A 25,254-nucleotide genomic window follows, 5' to 3' on the forward strand; every position below is an offset into this window, starting at 1 on the left:
TATGATAGTTACCAGTAGTTCATTCATGAATATTTTTGATTGGTTATGGTCTTACTGTAATCACATCCTTCAAAATTAAATTATTGGTTAATTTACCCCTTGATTTTCATACTATAATATTAGTAAAAAGGAGGAAAAAGGTCTGCAAGTAAACATAACTCCTCTCTATATATCATTATGTCGATAAATTTTTAATTAAGTATTTTTAAAAATGACCCCTTAGAGCATGGGACCTTTCGTAATTAGAACTTGCAAATCCACTTCGCTAGTCTTTCATAACATTGCTTTTCTTTTATTAACAAGAAATATTGCATTCAGTTATTTAAGATTTCCAAAAATAATGACTGAAAGACATGAATACTTACTTAAATTTGAAATTAATTTAGTTGACTTAAAATAATATTTAAAAAAATAAATCTTCATATATACGTCTAACAATCAGACCTTATTAATTTTCTTTTATTTGAACGATATCTGAATTCTGCATTAGTTTGGACTAGTAAATCATTGGACAATTAAATGCCAAGCTATAAGAGAACTAATGTAGTTTACAAATGCACTGAATTTTATTTCCTGCATTAACTTTCAAAGAAAGTAACATTTTCTGCATATTTGCATCATTTGGATTGATAGAATATGGCAAAGCATGCAAAGGCTCTCAGCCTAAAGGGAAGTTTATATTCATGGATGGCTTTGTAAGGAAAAGTAGCTTGCATTTCCATTTATTCATGTGTGTGTATATATATATATATTTACAATTGTTAATGCTAAAATCAATGCTTCATTAAAAATTTATTATTTTATTTTTAATACTAACATACAGATACAGAATTGTTTTAAATTCCAATAAACAATCATAATTTATTTTTAAGAAAACTTATTTTATGATTTATATATTATATTACATGAATAAGAGAAACATTTGTCAAGAAATGTATTAAACTTGTATTAGCAGATTCATGCTATACTAGTAACAAGACTATCATACTTCAAAACTGTATTAAAATTGGGCAAAATAAAATCAACATAAATTCTACATTAAATGTTTAAAAACTTATAAGTATGCAATGGTAGTTATATATATAATATAATAAATTTTGTAATTTATAAAATATTAATGGAATATTTTTGGAAATAATGCACAAAATTTTAGTTTTCTTTTATAACTAGTTTAACGAATTTTTAGAAAAACATTTTAGGTCATTTCCATCTTTCCCCTGTTGATATTGGTATATTAAAATATATGGAATAATTAAGTTGCATCTAGTTAGTAAAACAGAACATTACGAAAAGTATTTGATGCGACATATTTTTAATCAATATAATTACTTCATTTTGGAATTATAACATTTTCGAAAAAAATTAATACCAGTGAAAAAAATAATATTATTACACTAAAGAATAAATGAGATTCTCGACCGCGTTGTTCAAGTTTTTGTAATTTTACTTCATAACACACTCGTACATAAATGCATTATTAGACTGAATTATAAACCAAGTATAATTAATCAGGTAATCCTAAAGAAAGAATAAACTAAACCTAGTAAGCAAAAAATATATACATTACATTCAGAATTCTAAATGCATACTTGCCAACCTATGACACTCAAAAATCAGGAGACTTTTTTAAGAAATCGAGAGACTTTTCACAATGTTAAAAATACTTTTAAAATGATAAAAATATAGTTTTTAATAATGAATTAACTTTAAATAGTAACTAATTCTTAACTGCAAGTAACACAAAAATACCTTACACATAAAAAAACATTTTTATTACTTGCATCGTAGGAAAAAAAAAAAGACACTTTAATCAGTTTTCGTACAAATGTTATAAACAGTGGCAGATTTTGCTTTCTTTAAGAAAGGAACTTCCTAATTTTGTTCACAGTAATTGCACACATAGGCCTGCTTTCGCTAATAAAAGTTTTTCTAATGTGTCATCACTAACATTAGATCTAAATTTAGTCCTCATTTATGCAACAACACTGAAAATCCTCTCACACTGTGCATTACTATGGGGAACTGTCAAGATGGCCAACACAATTCTATACAGTTCACTATATTTTAAAATTCCATCAGCACCTTTCAGTTTTCCAATTAAACTCCACTGGGTGTCAATCCTAGCTGATTTTATTACTTCATTCAAGTTTTCTAATTGTAAACTGCTGTTATGCAGCTGTTGGAACTGTTTCAATTTTTCCTTCCTTTTAGAACTCCTTTCAAGATAATAATAAATATCAACAATATGTTCATCCACATTTATTGGTAAAGAAGCTGCCCCTTTTTCAGCTGCTAAATTTAAGAGGTGACAGGTGCACTTCATAATCCGCAAATCTGAATTTTCCTTTCTTAAGATGCCTGCAACACCAGTCTTCAAGCCTACCAATACTGGTGCATTATCGGCACCAAGTGCTAAGCAATTATCCAGAGGGCCTGCATTTTCTTTTAAAGTATATTAAAGCCTGTCAAATGTCCTTCTAAAGTGGGGACAGAAAGTAAACTGCACTCAATTTCTGAAGACTCTGGATTAAAAAAAGAAACAACAATTGGATAGAGTTTTGAATCTTTATTATTGCTTCCATCCGTAGAGAGGCAGAACGGAGCTGTTTTAGTGCAATCAATAACTGGAGATTTATTTTTCAAACCCATTTCTTTAACAATTGCACCTATTTTGGTTCTTGCACTTGAGTATTTCTTAGGAATTTCACTATCGGGAAAACATTTTTCTAAATAAAGCTGCAGCGTGATCCGATGCATTCAGTGGCAGGTTGTGCTCCAGTAAAAAGGCAGAGAACAGACATTCTGCATTAATAACTTTTTGGTCCTTTATTTCCGAAGAAAAATTTAATTTTTCGTCTTTTTAAAAAGCAACTCATGTTATCCTTATGTTTTTGTGTTCGCACATGTTTGAGAACATCCCCCCTTCCACATTGCGAAATCGAAACGACAGGCGGTACACATCGCAAATTTATTACATTTCCTTGAGGAAATAATGGAAGGAAAATTAACTGTGCACGATTTTTGAAACGTACACGAGTATTTCACCTTTCTCGCAGACATAACAAAAGATGATAATTTCTAAAACTATTTCCCAAAGGCACGTGCACTCACACAACTTGGGACAAATTGAACGAAATAATTAAAGAACATCCAAATAACAGCTTGCCTTGTCCTCATTCGCTAATATATGCCAGCTGACACTCAGTGGAGTTCGATGCTCATTGGAAAACTGGAGAACGACGTTTCTGGGATACGTATAATGCTCTCACTCACAAAGCAGAAGTTATCTGATTCGCAAGGTTTTGTTTTAGATATAATCTAGAGGAAATTCAATTGCTTTCAGACATCCAAAATCACTTTTTTTTTTTTTTCTGTTCATATAACAAAGTATTAAGCCAAGTTCCATAAAAATCGTGAGAAATCTTAAGAATAAGAAAAAGTCGGGAGAAATATATTGTAAATCAGGTTGGCGGGAGATCGGTCGAAAATTGGGAGTCTCCCGCCTAAATCGGGAGAGTTGGCAACTCTGTAAATGTTTACTTACACTTTTCTCGCAAGGCCTGCCGGGAAAAAGATGTCAAACGTTCTTTGGTCAGACGATTGCAAACGAATGATAACATGATTAATTTTGTTTTCAACAACCACATTACCGTTTCAATTAAATACCACAACAGTGATTAAATTTTGGAATAGTTAGTTATAAATAATAATAAGGGCAATTTAAGGCGTAATTTATCGGATGCACAATGACAAAATACTACTATTAGATCTGCATTTGGAATAAATATTTTGCACTCTTTCAACTCAGTAAACATTACGAACACTGATATTAATTAATCGCAAAGCTTAAACGTATAACAGTGCAAAGTGCATGAGAATAATCTGGATAAAATGAACAAAAAATATTTCAAACAGTAATTGTAAACATTTTCTTACTTACCTGTGCTATACAACCAACATGCATTCAGCCATGTTTTTTTCTGCAACTAGCTTTCAAACACTTTTCTCCTGATTGGCTAATTTCCAGTCAGTCACGTGATTCTTCTGCGCGGCTTCTGAAACATTATCTGTAATGCTCCAAGCAAATCAGCTGTACCCGCTACAGTTTGCTTTCAAACTGTTACCATTACAGGAAATTCTTGTGTAACTTTTTGATTTCTGTAACTTTACAAAACTTTTGCCTGTAAAGAGCGAACTTTTTTTTTACAGTTCATGCATTTTGGAATAGGTGGCAAACACAAATAGATTTCACAACACAAATAGAAAAAGCACTTTTTTATTTAACATATTATACACATTCTGCAGAAAATATTCATTTAAAAAATGAATTACAAGTTAAGTCTGAAAATATTAAGTAAAAATAGATTAGTTTCACTCTCTTATTTTGTACCTTAAACAACACATAACATTTTTCATTTCTGCTACATACATAAACTATTTTTTTAATGTTTTCAATTTCTGTTGCTTAGTTAAATTATTGCTTAAAAGATTATCATTTAACTTTTTGCAGTAATTATTTAGAAAAATATTTGTTGATGATTGTATGATATTTTTTCAAAATAATCTGAGGGTTATGAAGTTTTGCACAGTCATTCAGTTAAAAAAAAAAAAAAAAAAAAATTCATGAAGCAAATTTAAAGTAATTTTACACACTGTATCTCGTGGATTAGCCGAAAATAAAAATTTTTGCTCATATTCGTCTGAAATTAGTTTCTTCACAACAATAAAATTATATATAACAGCATGTAAAATATCAGGATGAGGAAACATTAGTCCTCTATCAAAAACCTTAATCCATAAGTGAATATTTTCTTCATTTTCCAAAGCTAACTCCTTATCAATAGTAATACTGGATTTACATTCATCACATTTTAACTTTTTTAGGATACTGTAACAGCAATATCCAGCTATATATGTTAAAACAGGTATATCCAATTTTATGTCGTGTACGTCAGTATCATCAACTGTTATATCATCGATGAACGTTTGAACATCAGTGTCATTAAAAGCTTGTTCTTCGGCGTCTTTAAAATCTGATATATGAACAGGAATTTTTCCAAATTTTGAAGAATTTATAAAGGTTGGTAAAGTACTCTGAAGTCTTAATTTACCCTCTATTTCATAAACTTGTCTGATTGAAATATTATGGTGAGCTCCAGCCAGTTGCCTATACTTACCAAATCTAGTCTCTAATATATCCGTTTGTATTTTGCCAAGCAAAAGGTATTCAAAACCCAGTTCATTTATACAATAACTTGATATCTCAATTAAAGCATATGTTGTGTGAGATAATGCAAAGTGAGTTTCTTTGCTTAGGAAACCAGATGCTAAATTCAAATTTTTCCAACTATCTAACCAATTCAAAAATTTGTTCATAAAAATATTTTTTTCATCATTGTCTGCCACAGTGAAAAGTGTTTCAAATACATTATTTTTATGAACCGCTTTAAAAATAGATTTTACATTTACAATTGACTACCACGTGTTTATTATTTTAATAAATGTTCCAGTTTCTTGAAAGTTTATTATTTCTTTCTGCTGCCCAAAAGAAAACAATGCTTCAACAACATTATCATTAAAAATTTGCAATGCAAGCTTTACACTTTGTTTTTCTAAGTTAGTTGAATAGAGAGCTTTTATTGTCAGACCATAAGCATACTTTAATAATTTACCAATTTCAAATTCATGTAATTTTTTAATACAAGAAAAAGATGCAGTTTCAATATGTTAAGCATCATCAAAACTTGGAAAAAACATACTCTGATTATTATTTTTTTGATTTACCCAGTTATTTCTAATACATTTTAAAATATGCACTGTATCAATAACAAAAAAACAATGGCCTAGATTTGTCAACAGGATTTGGATAAATGATATTAACTTTAGGTGGTTCTAAAAACAGAGACGTAGCCTTTTTATTAATTGAATTATTGTCGGTGACAACAGCAATAATTTTAAACCCAATCTTTTCTAATCCCACTATAAATTTTTTAATATAAATATGCAAGTTATCTGCACTAAGTGTTTTTACTGACAAAATATGTACAACATCCTTATAAACAGATAACAGGTTACGAATCATGAAAACATATGCACTAGATGCAGCATTTTTACAATTATATGCCATTCCACACAAATTACCACCTTTATAATCAAATGCTTGATTTAGGTGGATTTCATCAATCATTAAAATAACAGGTAGATCTTTTTCTGATAATTCTTGAAATTTAAATTTTATGTAACTTCGGAATCTTTGGTTGATTTGTTCATTTATTGGATGTTTATTAAAATCTGAAAAAATTTTCTGTATGGTCCGTCGATGTGGCATAATAATAATAATCCGAATTTCAAATAAAATTATATGCGTGTGGTGAAATTGTGTGAAGTAAAGTAGAAAACATTAAAAAATCTGTGGAATACCTATATTGTTGTTTTTCAGAGTTAAAGTTTGATATTTGCTCAAGGGGAAAATTTATTTCTTTGCTCTTATGTGGAATTCTCTCTTTTAAGGTCATCCTCAATTCACTTACACTTTGTAAGTAATGTTGAATATTGTCTTCAGATGAAGTATTAGAGACAAATAAGTCTATGCTCTCTAAAATATTTAAAAGATCTTTAAGGTTATTAATTTTTGATGGGATTAGGTCTTGCTGCAATGATTTAATTCGTACATTTCTAATGGCTACAGATATGTTCAAATTACAATCAATAATTAGTGATTTTAGAATTTTTTAGAATTCTTGGATTATTGTCATTAGAAATATTAAGAATCATGGTACGAATGGGCCTGTGTATAACTATCCAGTTATTTGGTAACATCACAGTACCAAGACAAATTTTTAGTTCATCTAAGTTATAAAACATGTGTTTTCTTTCATACTCTTCCTTTTTAGCTAAGTTACAGGCTACTGCTTTTTTAGGTGCATCTCTTTCTCTTTTAAGTCTTTTAAGCTCTGGTGATTCCCTTGATGAAACACCGGAGCTAAGATGACTCGGACCATCAATAAACAGACTTGGAATTGCTCCATTTTTTAAACAAGGATATGAAAGTGGTACAATTACCTTCTTTCCAGTTTTTTCATCAAAGAATTCAGTTTGTCTCAGAACATCATGTAGTTTGAAGTTCACACACCTTTCAATACAAAAAAGAATAAATAAATAAACACGCATTAAAGTTAAAAAAACATTATAAAATGGTAAGCATTTTACCATCCTTTTAAACACATGCATATACCTTATAAGTCTATTCTAATCTAAGCATTTAATGTGTACGCTAAAGATTACCGACTAAAAAAAAGAAAAAAAAGAAATCTGGAAGAATACAGATTTTAACGGTCACTCAAAAGGGTTTTATTTTATTTAATCATGGCAAAGCACTCAAGCGCTATCTGCCTAAGGGAAGGGATGCCTTCGTGGAGGACACTTTAAAGAAATTTGACTTGTATACATTTGGGAACCCTGAACTGAATAACCAGTGTTCAGCAACTTTGCCGCTCAGCTGCTGGTGGACCCAAGCAAGAGTTTATCGGGAATTTTTACACTCTCGCTGACCTCGCAGTCTACCAGTCTGCTCTTGCACTCACTTCTAACATTTTTTTCTTTTTTTTTTAGCATTATTTTTAAGCACAGTTTTCTTTGCATTTGCACCACATACTATACAGTTCAACAACACAACGACAAATTTTTTAAAAGCTTAACAGCAGGATATGTTTAGAATTCCCGTTGTAGTGTTAAATGTTAGCACACATTTTTCTATTTTTTCACTCTTTTCTTATTCATCATATAAATGTTAAATTTTCTTTTCCTGGTTTTATTATAAACTATAGTAAATATCACATTCTTTGCATTTAGATCATATAAAATTGAATTCAATAGCAAAATCAGAAAATATTCGATACTAAAAGATAAAAGTCTTACATTCCCAACTGGCAATAATCTCGTGTGTTGGAAATGAAATTATTTTATTTTAAACATTGTTGCTACATGTAGATTCTTCGTTATGTAATTTCTTTAAAATTAATACAAAGCGATAATATTTGGTGGCAATAATTTGAAAAGGGATACAGCCATTTAATCCACTTTAAGCGGCAAAATCCCAAAACAAAATTAAAAACCCTTTTGAGCTAAAAAGAGCCATGGATGCTTTAGCAAAGTTTTGAAAGTGTAAACAATTAGCACATTTTTGTTGTTTGTCATATGCCAAATGCACAGATCAAGTAACATAATTGCTACATCCTAAATATTTTTCTCTTCAGTTATTTGAAGACAACACTTGGTTATTGAAGTACAATCAAAAAGTTGATAATACAGTTATGTAAAGAATATGATGAATCATCAATTTGATGGATAAAGCAATCCGCATTCACTCCTGGCATTCGGATATAAATTTACTGGCTCTTTTGCTGAACATTTTGAGAACTGATATGTTCACAACCAGAAATACAAATTTACTTGTATACATATGTATGATTATACTTAAGAACACAAAACATAAATCATTCAAAAAACATTGCTCCTTTTTTTATTATTATTATTAAGAGAAGTACAAGTGCTAAAGTAATGAAATAAAAAAGAGAAAAACAAGAATTTGTATATTTAAGAGGTTCACTTGCAGAAATCAAATGTTTTAGGTCATTATGTAATTTTTGAGTGAAAATTTCACAATCATGTGTCATGTGTTTGACAATATATTGCTGTGGATTGCTCCTTTTTAGATTTACAAGTGCTAAAGTAATGAAATAAAAAAGAGAAAAACAAGAATTTGTATATTTAAGAGGTTCACTTGCAGAAATCAAATGTTTTAGGTCATTATGTAATTTTTGAGTGAAAATTTCCCAATCATGTGTCATGTGTTTGACAATATATTGCTGTGGATTGCTCCTTTTTAGACTGCTTATATTCCACATGATTTTCTTTACTTTTTCAAATTTTTTTAAAATCTACATAATTTATTACTACAATAAAACATTTTTACATTTGGCTGCAACTACAAATAAATAAAACACCAGTAAGTGCTTTTAGATAAAAACTTAATGCCAGGAACAAGTTAGGCATTTTTGGTATAAGAAACTCATATATATTTGTGTATGGAACACTTTAATAAGCTAATCAGGATTTATGCTACCAAGCACAGTGAAAAACTAGTAAGCTTTCAATATGTGGCAATTTTATTTAGCAGGTTATTTTAACACCCAGTAACGTACTCCAGAAATTAAAATAACTACGGTGAAACACTATTCAATTTATATGTTTGTTTTCTTTTACTTATATTTCTTAATTTTTTAGAGGTTTTTTCAATTAGTAAAATTTAGAACATTGCATCGTTAGCATTAATTTCCTGTTTACATGATCTATGATCAAAATGCATTCTCAAATGCTCCTAGAATATAATAGGGTATTGCATACATTCAACTGTAAAAAGAAAAAATATATAAAAGATGTAACTGGACTTAATCTAAATCAGAGCAATTAATAATATACCAAACAATTAGATATTTAAATCTAAAACAACTTTAAAATAACGTCTTTAATATTGATACATTTTGTATGCTTATCTAATAAATCAAAATTATATGAACATTATAAGATAGGTGGATTTTATATTGAATACTTATTGAGAAAAGGATTCATTTTATAATCACTTCAAAATTCAACATAAGCTCTGTATTACATAAATGAAAATTCCTGCAAGATTAATGAATCACAAACCAATGTACATGTTAAAAAATCTCGATGGTCCTGGGGAAATATAAATTAATTAAAGAGTTCATTAATAATTCTCATTCATAATGTGTATAAAGGAATTTCAGCCTATTGAATAAATACATAACCATGTTTGTATGGAAAGCAATGAAACGATAATATAAAAGTTGGTTTTATTTGCTTTGGTTGAATGCGATAGAATTTTAGTATGTTATTTCCATTGCAGTCGGATTTTTTTTGTTTAACATTTTCAAGTCACTTATGTTTCAATAGCATTAATTTTTCAGGAATTTTCTAATTTAAAAATGGAATGCATGTTTACCTTTGAATGTTTGGTAGGCTGGAATCCATCTTGTCGTTTGCAGTTCCAAATCCATTTCTTTTTGAGCTCTTCTTCCGCAGAAAATCTAAAATGGCTACCTTTGGGTCATTCTTGTAGTTTCCTTTGCATGTTGCAACACAGCATTTGTGTGGCATAGTAAAAAAATAAAATAATTCGCAAATGTAAAATATTCAACTACAACATACTACACTTTCAAACAATAGTCGGTTCACTACACTACCAGAGCACGAGGCAGGTGTTGACAAAGTGGAGAGACGACTTTCGTGACGTCAGAGCGTTCAAACAACCCTAGAGCCTTGGCTTCGTATGTAGGAGGTACTGCCAAAATCTAATTCTTTCAGTAATTATCTAAATTAATTTCAAGTTAAATCTTATGGAATACAAGTTTAAATGCAAGAATTATTTTAATTCGTACGAATAGCTTACTCAGAAATTATGTAAAACTGCAGTGCTTTACTTCGCCAGTGCATTCTCATTAGATTTGATGAATTTAACCCTTGATTTTGCCTTTCCTATATTTTCGCCTTCGAGTGAGTGGTATGATTGCATCCTAATTAATTACTGCGAATGGACTTAAGGCATAAAATTTAACTAGTAAAAATTCTATGTAATTGTGTGCCAGTACTGAAAGAAACAATCAATCTGATAAATGGCCGCAACTTGTTTTGAAAATGAAGGGTAAAAGGTTACCAGCGAAGATATTCCGTTTGGCATCAGTTATACTATTATTGGCGACTTTATCATTTGTGCCGGCAAAATGGAAAAGTAACCATGTGGTTTTACTGTTTTATATAAATTACTATTTTAACAAAATCACTTGCTCATTGTTTCACCGAATCTACAATCTACACATAGAATTAACCTTTACACTTTATTTAGGTCATTTTTTTATTTAGTTACATAGCTTAATATAAAAACAAGCTACTGCTGCAGTTGATTTTTGTTTGGTGCATATGTACCACGGTATCAGTCATTTGCTTCATTTCTTGCGTAAATTTTTCTATTGAATAAGATGCCTGGTTAGAGGGTTTATTTTATTGCATTCATGTTTAATTTACACCAGAACTCCACATTTTATGATTATTTCATATACTGCTGGATGTATTAAACAAATCGACACACAGTCTGTCTCATTCTTTATCAGGACCAGAATACACACATATGAGGTAAGACGCGACTTCTGTTTTTTTTTTTGTTTGTTTTTTTTTAGTTCTGTTGTTCCCAAAACCACAGCTTGTTAAAGTAACAAGCGATAGGGTTTTCCCCCCCCCTTTAACATATTAGTGTTATCTCTAAATGTTCGAATGTTGTTAACAAAGAAGGAAACAGACACAAATTATAGATGTTGTTCTTTTGTCTCACTATGATTTTCTTTTATTTCCAATGTAAGTATTGTTAATAAACAATTTTTGAAAGTGTGTAATTCTATCTCGTTCTTTGTTTATTTAGATAATTAAACATGAGAGATACATTTCTTATGTTTAAAAAAATTTACCACGGTCGAAATGAGATAGCCCTGTTCGTGCGAAATTCTTTTTAGAAATTAAGAGGCGAAATAGTTTTCTTCGATATTTGATTGTATTCGATAATCTCATGAGGAACCACTGTACCAATGTATAGACACACGAAGACTAAAATGAAATTATATATATATTAAAAAAAAAAAAGGGTAAAAAATGATTTTATAATTGTTGAAGAAAGATTTTTCAATATGATTAGAAAAACAGAGAAAACTGGTAATGATTTACAATAGGAAGTTAATTTAGAAAAAGATGGCATCAATATTCAAAACATTCAAAATAAGTACGTGATTATGGCGCCAATATGACTAAAATATACAAAGGTGTGGAGAGAACTATTTTCAAAGTAATGATGATCCTAAATATGATCCTTGTCGTTTAAATTTTAAAATCCTAAATTTATTATACAAAAATGTCGCTTCTAATTCAAGCATGCTGACATTTTTTGAAGCAATTACACGGATACAATAAGATAAACCTCAAGTTATTAGCAAATTCAATTGTCAGATTTCACACAAAAAATAGATAGGTGAAGTACGTTTCATTTTCAAATACTCTTGTTCAGTCTCCCGATGCTATTCCAATAGTATGGCGATGCAATTGGTGAGAGCATGACGTACAAAATCCCCTTTATACGTCATGCTCTCACCAATTGCGTCGCCATCTGTGCTCTTTGGAAACCTTGTTATGGTGAAGTAGAAACAAAGGATGCAAATTAATAGCAGAAAAAGTGAAGATTTACTAAAATCAGGAGTATGATATTTTTATGCAAGTTTAGCCTATGCAGTTCGTTATAAGAAGTGCACATTGACTTCAATATGCTACTTCCATTAATAAATTTTAATGCTATAAAATATACATACATACTGATACATACTCTGAAACTCATCTTTTCTGAGATTAAATGAATATTATTGATTCTTCTTTTAAATCAGATTGACTATTTTAAGCACAAAACTCTTCTTCATATTCATTGGTGCATTTCAGAGTTAAAAATTAAAATTTATTTTTTAATGAATTTCAAAATTTTTGTAGTTAATTTGGCACCCCTTCCTCTTCTCACTTGCCTCCTGGTTCTACAAATAACCATTTCAGGAAACTGAAATGTGATTCGAAGCCGAAATGCCAGGAAGGAAGGAAAAGTTGTTTGAACGCAAACGTAGTTTGTTAGGTCATTCATTCTTTTTGTTACTGTACAATTCATTTACTAGTTTTGTTAAAGCCAGTTGAATTTTGAGAGCCAAAGCTTACTTCAAACGAAACACAAGACAAAATTGTTCATGTAGGTAAAAATTATTCATCTAATAACAAAAATAACTACAAAACTAACGTAGGCCACATTTTCATCTCTCAGTTGTTTTTTGGAAGATTTTGTCGTGTAATTAGAACATGTTCCTTGTTGCTATTCCCGATCCTTCTGTTTCCTCTAATAATAAGAAGAAAGGCGTAGGGAAAAGTAAGGATGCACCAATATAGCAGCGGAAATGTGTCGTGTGGCTTTAACTGAAAACCCACATGGGCGTCAGTAAATTGGAGGAATAAATAGCAATGTGTACTGTTTAGCATCGCCTATCTTGAAATTTAACAGAGTTCATGTGGAAGCAGAAACAAGCTACTGAAAATAAGAATTTGTTTGATACTATTTTGAATATGATTACCAAATAATACCCATCGACGAAGGGGTGGAAAGGAAAGAGAAAAGAAAAAAGGGAAGGGAAAAAGAAAAAATCGGAAAGGATTCAGATTTTAATGACTCACCAGAAGGTTTGTATTAAGGTCTTTATACTCTCGCTGAGCATCACAAGCTACTATTCAGCTCTTGGATTCATTTCTGCCAACAAGTTTTTTTCATAATTTTAGCTTCCTTCATAAACATTGCTTGTCTTTGCACTTACCCCCACATACAAATCTACAGCAAAATCACAAAATTGTTAAAAGCGGCACAGCAACATATGTTTAGAATTCTCGGTACTTTTCCGTTTCATTTAATTTACATTACATACAACATTTAACACTTTATTTGGAGAATTCCCAATAAAGTGTTAAATGTTGTCTGGTTTGATTTATTTGAATATGCCAAAGCACTCGAGGGCTATCTGCCTATGAGAAGGGATGTCTTCGTGGAGGAATTTCTACGGGAAACTGGCTCATATACACATTACATACGGGGAAAACCATGCATACTTGCCAACCTATGACACTCAAAAATCAGCAGATTTTTTAAAGAAATCAGGAGATTTTTCACAATGTTTAAAAGACTTTTTAAATGATAAAAATATAGTTTTTAATAATGAATTAACTTAATAATTAATAATGAAATAGTTACTAAGTCTTAAATGCAAGCAGCACAAAAATACATTAGACATAAAAAAACATTTTTATTACTTGCATCATTAACAAAAAAAAAAAAAAAAAAGGACACTTTAATCAGTTTTTGTACAAATGTTATGAACAGAAGCAGATTTTGCTTTCGTTAAGAAAGAAACATCTGTTAAAAAAGTACCTTATATCAGAAAAAGATGAATTTGCTAGAGCAGAAACACCACAAACTTTAGCATGCAAAATCACTTCATTGTTGACTGGAAATTTATGTAATATGTAATCACATACTCGACAGAAGTAACTTCTAACATGAAGATAAAACTTATTTTTGTCTTCTGAAAGTTCTTCCACTACTTTTGTAGTTGCAGCTCTTATTACCAAATCTTCATCTTTCTTCTGATTTTCTATTTCACCATAAATCACATCATATATAGAATTACAAGACAAAATACAGACTGGTTTTACAAACTTTGATAAAATGTCTTTAAACAGATCATAAATCATTGATTGCAAAACATGAATTAATGGAATTCTGCTTTGTAGAATTGTGTTAAGAACATCGAATGATGGCAAAATGAATTGTAAAAAAAAAAGCAAAAAGCTTTGTTAAGGTCCAAAGAAAAAAAACAAATATTCGTTCTTCACAAGATAAACTTACAGTAATCGGAAAATGTTTTGTGTGTTGAGCAGTTTTTTTATTTTGAGAGAAATTTGTATCAGCTTTACGCTTATATTTTGCAGTATTATTTTGAGAACTGCCAGTTAAATTGCTGAATGATGCAAAAATTCAGGGGTGTTTGTGGGACCCCAAAATATCCCCTGAAACTTTTACGGACTTACTACCGACATTTTGGAGTTTCGAGAAGGAGCGGAAGAGAAAAGAAAAATTACAATTACGAAGTATTGAATGACCTAATTATAAAAGTTCAATGAATTAACTTTTTTGCAAAATTAATAACCATAAATTTTCAAACATATAAACTACTACATTTTATGTAAATATTTTAAATTACCTGAATTAATTCTTTAAAAAAAAATTATCTAATTTCTGCTGCTTTTTTTATTTTCTGATGTTTGTGGGCTTGCCTTTCTTTTGTGGTTAACTTCATAATTGCAGGAAGGTTGACTTTTATTTTCCTCATTTACAGTTGAAGAAATTTCCTTGAGAACTGCACATGCAGAGGTAGAAGCAGTTTGCTTTTCTGCTAATGTAGAAGGTTTTTCAGAGACTTTTATAGGTGACGCATCTGAAATACATATTTTTAAGTCCTCTTGATATGTTTTCCAACTTCTGTTCATATTCAGTAAGAGATCTTTGTGAAATGGATCAGTCATTGGATTTTTTTAGCCATATTTTTCACATGAGGTTTCTTTAGAAGCCATTAAATCATATTTAATAGTCTGCACTGCATCTAGGGAATCAATCTTAAGAGAGGTTCTATAGTCAGTGACAAGTGTATCCATTAAGTTGAATGCACTTTCCACTAATGGGCCATGGAAGCAGCTAGGGCAGGCTTTGAACAATTTAGCCAATGTAGGATACTTATAATCATTTGTGAAATCATCTTTTAAATTAAAAACTTTAGACCAATATTTATCAATCGTACACTTGACTTAATTTCCACTTTCATCAGATGTGTAGAGCATTTCTTTGGTGATATCAATATCACTCTGGTATAACCTTATTTCAGCTTCTACTTTTGATTATCACTAAAAATATGGGACATAAAAGATGATAATTTTTTAAAAGCTAATATTGTACTGGTTTTACCTCTTAGCTCTGGATCTAATGCTGTAAAACTAATTAGATATGAATTTTTAAGGGGTAATTTCTGTTTCATATGCTGTGCTGTATTAGTATAAGCTTTCATCAGAGAAATTTGGGATTCTTTTGCTATTGGATGATTTTTTGATAATTTCTTCAGGAGAGTGGAAGCTTCTGCACCAGTAAATATTACTTTGCTAGGTAGATGGAATTCTGGATTTGTGACATCAACCTTTAATAAATCATTATAAGATGTGCACTCTATATTTTCTGGCTTTTTTTTTTTTTTTTTTTTTTGCCATCAATTTATAAATACTGGAATGTATTAAATGAAGCATTGGTTTTTTGTTTCAAATAATTTAATATATGTGTTGAACTCTGGTAATACTGCTGAATATAATGCCATATGCAATAAAGTTTTGTTTTGCATAACAAATAACCCATTTAGTATTCTTTTTTTCCGAGCTAAAGCATCCTTTGTGAGTTGTTGGGAATGCAAGCAAGAATACACCCCTTCAACAATTTTTTTCTGAGCTGCAGAAATATTTCTTTTATTGTATACAGTTTCAACATAAGAAAAATAATCCCCTTTATCAGTTTTATCCAAGTAGTGAAAATAAAATGCAATAAGAGCATCCCACAGATCTTTGATTCTTTCTAAAACACATAAAATGTACACCCATCTATGGTCTGGTCTCTTCAAGGGCTTACGTTTTTTAATGGCAAGGGATTCACAGATTTTGAAAAAATTTTCTCTTTTACTGCAGCTTTTAATTTCAAAATAGATGTCATCAAACAAATCTTCTAAGTATCTATCAAAACATGAAGCAAATTTTTTTTTCACCATCAATATCTAATAAGTGGGGTGCTTTGTTTGATCATAGTCTGGTTTCAACACCCTTTTTTTTTCCACGCATAGTGTTACATGAGTCCATTAATACACTAATTAAGTTTGCCCATGGAATATTATTATCTTCAATAGTATGCTTCAACTGCTTTAAAAACAGCTTCTGAATTGCAAGATTCCATCTTTAGAGATGCAAAATGATGAACTACAACTTCATTTTGATTGTTGTCATAAAACTGCACCAATATTGCCAGTATACTTTCTTGAGCATTGCTAGTACTTTCATCCAAATTTAGAGAAAATGGAGTCTCCTTTAAAGTTTTAATGATATTTTCCTTAATAATTTTTGCGAGCCCATATTTCATCTTCTAACATGCAGTAGTCCTGGACATTTCCAACGAATTTAGTGCCGTCTGATTGCGGCTCAACTGTTTGCAGAGTTCAATTAAATTGGGAGCTACACTGAAAGAAAGAGAATTCTCAGCGATAAACGAAGTTATTAATACCTCTTAGCGTGCTTTTCTTGTCACTATATCCAATGGCCGAGCATCAGTCTCCAGTAAGTCATCAGTATTTTTTGAATTAGCATAATTACTTAAAGTCATTGAATGTCTAATGCACTTTGAATATTTTATGTGCGTCACAGTTTTAGAATGATTTGTGAAAGCCTTGAATCCTTCCCCACAATACTTCAGCAGTGAGTTATAAAAAACACAATATGCTTGTCCAGCAACATTTATTTTCTTGCACCATGTGCCGATGGTATCCCCATTACCACCTCTCCGTTCAATCGAATTCCACCTAAATGCATTCTGGACACCTTCTTCTAATTGTATAATATCACTATTTATATCGAGAAATTTCATAGTGAAATTCTCCTGCGTACATAAATAAAAAAATATTTCAATAAACGAAACGAAAAATTTACACGTGCATCAATAAATGAAACGAAAATTTTACATAGCGGAGAAAAAAAAGTTGAGAAGCGATCAATAACAAATAGCTAATATGGCGAAAAATCCCCCTTCTCTACTTATTGGCGCCACGCCAGGAGAGATAATACCTTTGAACTCAGAGTCACGTGATCGCACATCTGGTCGAACGAAGTCTCTCCCTTTTTTTTCTGCGGCGCCTACTTGCCGAAAAGAATCCAGAAGAGAATGTCCGAGAACCGGGGGAATGAGTCATAACTCGCAATAGGGAAAGAACAAAAAAGAAGTTTTTCTCCCTTTTCACGCATTATCACTGCCTTTGGAGAAAGAAAGGACCACACACACTGACCTTGCGTTTTCTGCTTTCAAAGCAAACAAAATTACCCAGATCAAAATAAATAATTCATTATTATTCCTACTTCCTTTTGAACGACGATCCCCAGAATTTCCGGGGATCGAAGTTCAAAATCCCCGAAATTCCAGGGTTTCCCCGGAGCAAAAACACCTTGGAAATTACTTTATTTTTCTCAAACCTATTTAAACCAATGGAAGCCGTAACTACATCTCCATTTACTTTATGTATTTTATAACTTTCAATAGAGCCTCTTCTCTTAACTCTCGAAAGCATTTACTTCTTTGAAAAATGCAAGAAGTAAGTTCCGTTGATCGAGGATTCTAGATAAGCATTTCTTTAAAGACAGCCAGCATGTACACACGTTTCAAAATTTTGCTCATTTCAGCATTATGCAGCTGTTGGAACTGTTTTAATTTTTCCTTTCTTTTAAAACTCCTTTCAAGATAATAATAAATATCAACAATGTGTTCATCCACATTTATTGGTAAAGAAGCTGCTCCTTTTTCAGCTGCTAAATTTAAAAGGTGACAGGTGCACCTCATAATCTGCAAATCTGAATTTGCCTTTCTTAAGATGCCTGCAACACCATTCTTCAAGCCTACCATTACTGGTGCATTATCGGCACCAAGTGCTAAGCAATTATCCAGAGGGACTGCATTTTCTTTTAAAGTTTTAATAATCAGCTGTGCTATATAAAAGCCTGTCGAATGTCCTTCTAAAGTGGGGACAGAAAGTCAACTGCACTCAATTTCTGAAGACTCTGGATTAAAAAAAGAAACATCAATTGGATACAGTTTTGAATCGGTATTATTGCTTCCATCCGCAGAGAGGCAGAACGGAGCTGTTTTAATGCAATCAATAACTGAAGATTTAATTTTCAAACCCATTTCTTTTACAATTGCACCTGTTTTGGTCCTTGTACTTGAGTATTTCTTAGCGATTTCACTATCAGGAAACATTTTTCTAAATAAAGCTGCAACGTGATTCGATGCATTCAGAGGCAGGTTGTGCTCCAGTAAAAAGGCCAAGATGAACGAAATAACGAAAGAACAAATAACGGACTTGAGCTTGCTTTGTGCTCATTGGCTAATATATAGCAGATGACACGCAGTGTAGCTCGATGCCCATTGGAGAACTGTAGAGCGACGTTTCTGGATATGTATGCTGTCACTCACAAAGCAGAAATTCTCATCTGATTCACAAGGTTTTGTTTTAGATATAATCTAGAGAAAATTTAGTTTCTTTCAGACATCCAAAATCACTATTTTTTGTTCATATAACGAAGTATTAAGCCAAGTTCCATAAAAATCGTGAGAAATATTAAGAATAAGAAAAAGTCGGGAGAAATATATTGTAAATCGGGTTGGCGGGAGAGCGGTCAAAAATCGGGAGAGTTGGCAACTCTGACCATAGAAACGCACATGCAACTAGCTTATTAGCCAAGATTTGAAACACGCATCAGGTACACCAGAGGGCGAGCAGAAAAGTCGCTGAACTCTGGTAGTCGTTGAACATGCACACACTACTCTAGTCCGGGGTTCGAATCTCGGAGAACAGGCTGCCTGCATGGGCATTTTCGAGGCTTCCCCATGAGTAACGTGTATACGAGCTAGTTTCCCTTAGAAAGTCCTCCACAAAGGCATCCCTTCCCTTAGGCAGATATCCCTCACGTGCTTTCGCACAGTTAATTAAACCAAACCAAATCGAAACCCTCATCGAACTACCAGTATTTCGTGACTTTACCGCTCAGCGCTGGTGGCTGTTAAATGTTGCCATACATTTTCCTATATTTTTCAGTCTTTTCTCACTTTATCGTTTCAATGTTCAGTTTTTCTAGAATAATGTCTTGCGAAACATTTTGTCTTTCTATTAACTTTTTACGTACTGAATATTATTTAAATATCACGTTCTTTGCTATTATACCATATAAAACTTAACGGCAAAATTACATAATATTTCAAAGCATTATATCTTTAGAATTCCCGATTAAGTATTTTTCCAAAAGGTAACAATCTCGCATGATAGAGATAAAGATGTTTAATTTCGAACAGTGTTGCCACAGGCCGCTTTCAAATGAGTTTGCAAACAAAATTCAATAAACTTGTATAACATATGAAATTATTTTTAAAAAAATTCGAAATTCGGACTTTCATAGGCACATGTCCGGACCATTTATCTGTTTCATCACAAAATTCCGTTTCGAGACAAATATCCCATTCAGGACGAATGCACCTTTGAGGCTAAAAACACACACGAAATATCCCAGAAATCCCATAATGAGTAAATTTAATAATGCGGCACAGTTTATGCCATACATATGCCTACATATTTTTTCCTTCTTTCACATTAGCTGATTTTCTTAGTGGGTTCAGCTTGCGATGATTTTACACAAAAGTTTTACAAGGAAGGTTTAGGATTACTTTCTTTCAAATGTTTCAGGTTTAAACAGATTGCTATTAAATCTCACGTATTACGCTACAAAAAATCTAATTCTCTCAGTAATTATCTACATTAATTTCAAGTTAAATCTTTTAATTTGGAATGCAAGTTTAAATGCAAGAATTATCTCGATTCATACGAATAGCTTACTCAGAAATTATGTAAAACCGCAGTGCTTTACTTCTCTAGTGCATTCTCATTTGAATTGATCAATTTAACCCTTGACTTTGCCTTTTCTACATTTTTGGCTGGGAATGAGTGGTGCAATTGCATCCTAATTGACTTAATTAACATCCTAATTGACTTAATTAACCGCTCGTGAATGGCCTTAGGGTATAAAATTGAACTATCTGGTAAAAATTATATGTAATTGTATGCCAGTATTGAAAGAAACAATCAATCTGTTAAGAAATGGCTGCGACTTGTTTGGAAAATGTAAGAGTTAAAATAAAAGGTTACCAGCGAGGCTATTTCGTTTTGCATCGGTTGTACCATTACTGGCGACTTTATCGCTTGCGACGGTAAAACGGAAAAGTACCCAAATTATTTATATTAATTAGTATTTATTATGAAATGGAAAAACTGGCATTAGTTAATTCTAAGAAACAGTATAGCTTCAGCAAGACCTTCTTTGTTGGAGGGCCATAGATCCGATTTGATAAACTTCAGAGCTGAGAAGAGTCTTTCCACACTAACTTGAGTAGGAGGAAGAGCTGTTACTGTTAGGGCTACTTCTTTTAACTTTTCAGGACAGATTTTCTACAAGTTCTAAAAGAGGTGTCTTGCAAGCACAATCATATTTCTCTATTTCTTCAAAAACTGTGTAGAAATCTTGTCTGTATTTTTTCATTTTTATATTTAAAAGCTCTTGGTTCTTTATTTTCATTCGGTTTACTTTAGCTTTTTCAATATTATACAAAAATATTTCCCAAAATTTAATTCATCACTGGAAGAGGATGGTAGAAACTCAGTTGCAATGGCTGCAGTTTGACTGTCCTGATTCGAATTCCCCAATTGTTCCGAGAGTAATTTCATTCTTAATGAAAGTTCATAAATTGCTTTCTTTTTAATTTGTTCGTCATCCAAGAAAATTCAGTGTTTCGGACCTACGTATACAGCCAAAAGTCGTTAATCCGGACTCGTCGGGACTTCGGCGATTCCGGATTATCGATCATCAGTTTAAATCGCATAAGATGGCATGCAGAAATTCTAAAATTAAAAATATGAAACCGTAATTTATGAAATAAAGAACAATTATGATCTAAAGGGTATCAAAATTTACAAAAAAAAGCTTAATATTTATTTGTTTACTTTATTAAACATTTCTTTCAATGTAAGTTGTTTAAGTTGCTTCGTTTTATGTGATAATACTTTCTCTTTAATTCTATAAACAGACATAATTTTTTGTTCAGTTACAAAGTTCCGCTGTTCAAATCCTGTTCATTGCTGTGCCGAGAATACCGACTAACTTGTCAATCGAAATTTTTTCGTTTTCACTAACCTCTCTGTCACATTCTTCATGTCTTTATCCATTTTTTGCAGCAATTCCACTTTTGTTTGATGGACATCGAAACATACTTTCGTTTTGTACGATCCTTTGGGAGCTCCAGAATCGGAAATTCTATTTGACATAATCGAAAGTTCAAGTTTACTTTTATAGTATTGCTCTTACAGTCTGCAAAAAATAATAAGCCGGATCCAATTCGAAAATTAAGGAACAATGCAATCATCAACATTAACTGAAATAGACAATTAGATAATTTTAGCTTATACCGTCCGTTATACATAAAATGTGCACGCGAAAACGTATTCTGCGCTTGCGCACACGCAAATGCGCAGTCGAGGTCTTACGCGCACACGTAAACGCCTATGCGCATGTGTCAACGCGGCGCATGCGCAGGAAGTTTTTAGCTTTGAGGTCCGGATTATAGATCATTCCGGATTATGGGTGTCCGAATTAACAACTTTTAACTGCATTGAACCCAGCAAAATCTCATTGTCTAGCAAACTAGTTTCTCTTTTCTTCATTGAAGAAATAATTCCTTCTGCAATAAACCATCCATTTCAGAAAGAACAAACATCATATTCTTCCATTCTCGCCTCCTGTGAATTCTTCAGATTGCAGCTTTTTTTGTGGCTATTTACAGTGTAGAAAGAAGAGTTTCCAATTCTGCAAGATCATTCAACAGTCTTTCTGTTAGTGAAACATTAAGGCTATCTACATCTTCTAAAAAAGTTCTTAAATTCTAATAACCTCTTTATCATCAAATATGTACTTCTTTATTGCGTTGCTTGATCAATAATTGCTCCTTTTCCTGCTCACTTTCAAAGAATGGCATTAATTTTGGGAGTTCTTGCTGCTTACCTAAATTTACAAGTGAAATTTGTAACTAAATGAATGAATCAGTTTAATCACTAATGGCAAATATCACATACAGCCTCCTCCCTTATATTTATTTATTTATTAATATGTCAATAAAATAGAAAATAACTATTTATTAATGTAAATAGTCCATAAATAAAATTAATAACTCAGCTTGTCATTAATATTTTTAATTCATTTTAATTTCATTTCAGATTCAAACTGTCCAACAAAAACTGGAGTCGGAGTTGACCTGTTTTTAACGACTCCATCTCCGACTCCTTTTACGCCAAAATCTGCCCGACTTAGATTCCGACTCCACAGCCCTGATTTTACACATCCTTGGACTATGAGCTTTACTGACAATCAAGTGTTTTTAAAATGGCTTTTGAATGGTACATATGTTTGTTATAAATGTTTCATATAAAATTTCATTAAAATTTGTCCATTAGCTTTTCTGAAATTTTACATAACATGTAAATTTTATTAATTTTTTCACACAAATGTATATATTCGTATTAACTGTAGTTGAAGGTTTGAGGGAGAAAAGCAACTATCCATTTGAGCTCTTTAGAATATGGCATTTTGAAGTAGGGACTGTCTGAAATGGTATCTGTGGGTTTATGCAGTAATGTAATTTAAAAAAAAAAAAAAAAAAAAAAAAAAAAACCATAAAAACATAAAGTTTCATTGTAAACCTCCAACAGAATGCCAAGGCACTGTATGAAATAGTGGTGATCAGAAAGAATTCACAGTACACTCTTCTGCTCAGTTACTGACGGCTTTCATGAAGGAGGGGCCAGGTGCACATAAGGAATTTCACTAGCATACTTGCCAACCTATAACACTCTAAAATCAGGAGATTTTTTTAAGAAATCAGGAGATTTTTCACAATGTTAAAAAGACTTTGTAAATGATGAAAATATAGTTTTTAATAATGAATTAACTTTAAATAGTAACTAATTCTTAAATGCAAGCAACACAAAAATACCTTACACATAAAAAACATTTTTATTACTTGCATCGTTTAAGAAAATGAAAAAAAAAAAAAAACTTTAATCAGTTTTCGTACAAATGTTATAAACAGTGGCAGATTTTGCTTTCTTTAAGAAAGAAACTTCATAAGTTTGTTCATAGCAATTGCCACGTAGGCCTGCTTTCGCTAATAAATGTTTTTCTAATGTGTCATCACTAATTTTAGATCTAAATTTAGTCCTCGTTTTCGCAACAACACTAAAAATCCTCTCACACTCTGCATTAATATGGGGAACTGTCAAGATGGCCAACATAATTCTAGACAATTCACTACATTTTAAAATTCCATCAGCATCTTTCAGTTTTCCAATTAAACTCCACTGGGTGTAAATCCTAGCTGATTTTATAACTCCATCCAAGTTTTCTAATCGTAAACTGCTGTTATGCAGCTGTTGAAAATGTCTCAATTTTCCCTTCCTTTTAGAACTCCTTTCAAGATAATAGTAAATATTTAATAATATAAATACAAAATGACCGAAATAACTAAAGAACATCCAAATAACAGCTTGCTTTGTACTCATTGGTTAATATATGCCAGATGACACGCAATGGAGCACGATGCCCATTCTGCATTAATAACTTTTTGGTCCTTTGTTTCCGAAGAAAAATTTAATTTTTCGTCTTTTTAAAAAGCAACTCATGTTATCCTTATGTTTTTGTGTTCGCACATGTTTGAGAACATCCCCCCTTCCACATTGCGAAATCGAAACGACAGGCGGTACACATCGCAAATTTATTACATTTCCTTGAGGAAATAATGGAAGGAAAATTAACTGTGCACGATTTTTGAAACGTACACGAGTATTTCACCTTTCTCGCAGACATAACAAAAGATGATAATTTCTAAAACTATTTCCCAAAGGCACGTGCACTCACACAACTTGGGACAAATTGAACGAAATAATTAAAGAACATCCAAATAACAGCTTGCCTTGTCCTCATTCGCTAATATATGCCAGCTGACACTCAGTGGAGTTCGATGCTTATTGGAAAACTGGAGAACGACGTTTCTGGATACGTATATGCTCTCACTCACAAAGCAGAAGTTATCTAATTCGCAAAGTTTTGTTTTAGATATAATCTAGAGAAAATTCAATTGCTTTCAGACGCCCAGAATCACTTTTTTTTTTTTTTTTTTTTTCATATAACAAAGTATTAAGCCAAGTTCCATAAAAATCGTGAGAAATTTTAAGAATAAGAAAAAGTCGGGAGAAATGTATTGTAAATCGGGTTGGCGGGAGAGTGGTCAAAAATCGGGAGTCTCCCGCCTAAGTCGGGAGAGTTGGCAACTCTGCACTAGTATCAGTATGTCACATTTTGATAGAAGCTTTGTAAGAAAGAAACGTTTGTATCTACTGTAAAACTCTTTTGAGTCCATCATTCTCTATGCAATGTTGTTGAAACGGAGATTTTGTGATGAAAAAGAAAGATTCTACACTTAAATAATTGTTGTCAAACAAACATGGTTTCGAGACTTAGAACCAGAATTGAAATTGTTGTTAATCCAATGCAGAAGTCATACATCTCATGACATCAAAAATTTTAACATGCACAAACATATCTGAAGTAAATCTTTGCTGAGGATTGCCAGAGCACAATGTTAAAGACTGACAAGAGTTTTGGAAACATTAA

General features: G+C 31.7%; 1 protein-coding gene across 4 annotated transcripts in view; it reads right to left on the reverse strand.

Annotated features, from left to right (window-relative positions):
- The window catches only part of LOC118204558 (uncharacterized), a 140,506-nt gene that overhangs the window by 100,816 nt on the left and 14,436 nt on the right, over positions 1-25,254 (reverse strand). Inside the window, exons 3-4 of one of the 4 annotated variants that reach the window (XM_085810785.1) lie at positions 10,025-10,109; positions 7,063-7,132 (exon numbers count right to left, since the gene is read on the reverse strand). The exons of the other annotated variants lie outside the window; for them this stretch is intronic. The gene's annotated coding sequence lies outside the window, so the exon portion shown is untranslated. The remainder of the gene's footprint in view (positions 1-7,062; positions 7,133-10,024; positions 10,110-25,254) is intronic. 4 annotated transcript variants of the gene reach the window in all.

This window comes from Stegodyphus dumicola, chromosome 2, assembly GCF_044657685.1.
Source record: "Stegodyphus dumicola isolate Sdum_Otavi_A_Nest chromosome 2, ASM4465768v1".
Classification (NCBI taxonomy): domain Eukaryota; kingdom Metazoa; phylum Arthropoda; class Arachnida; order Araneae; family Eresidae; genus Stegodyphus; species Stegodyphus dumicola.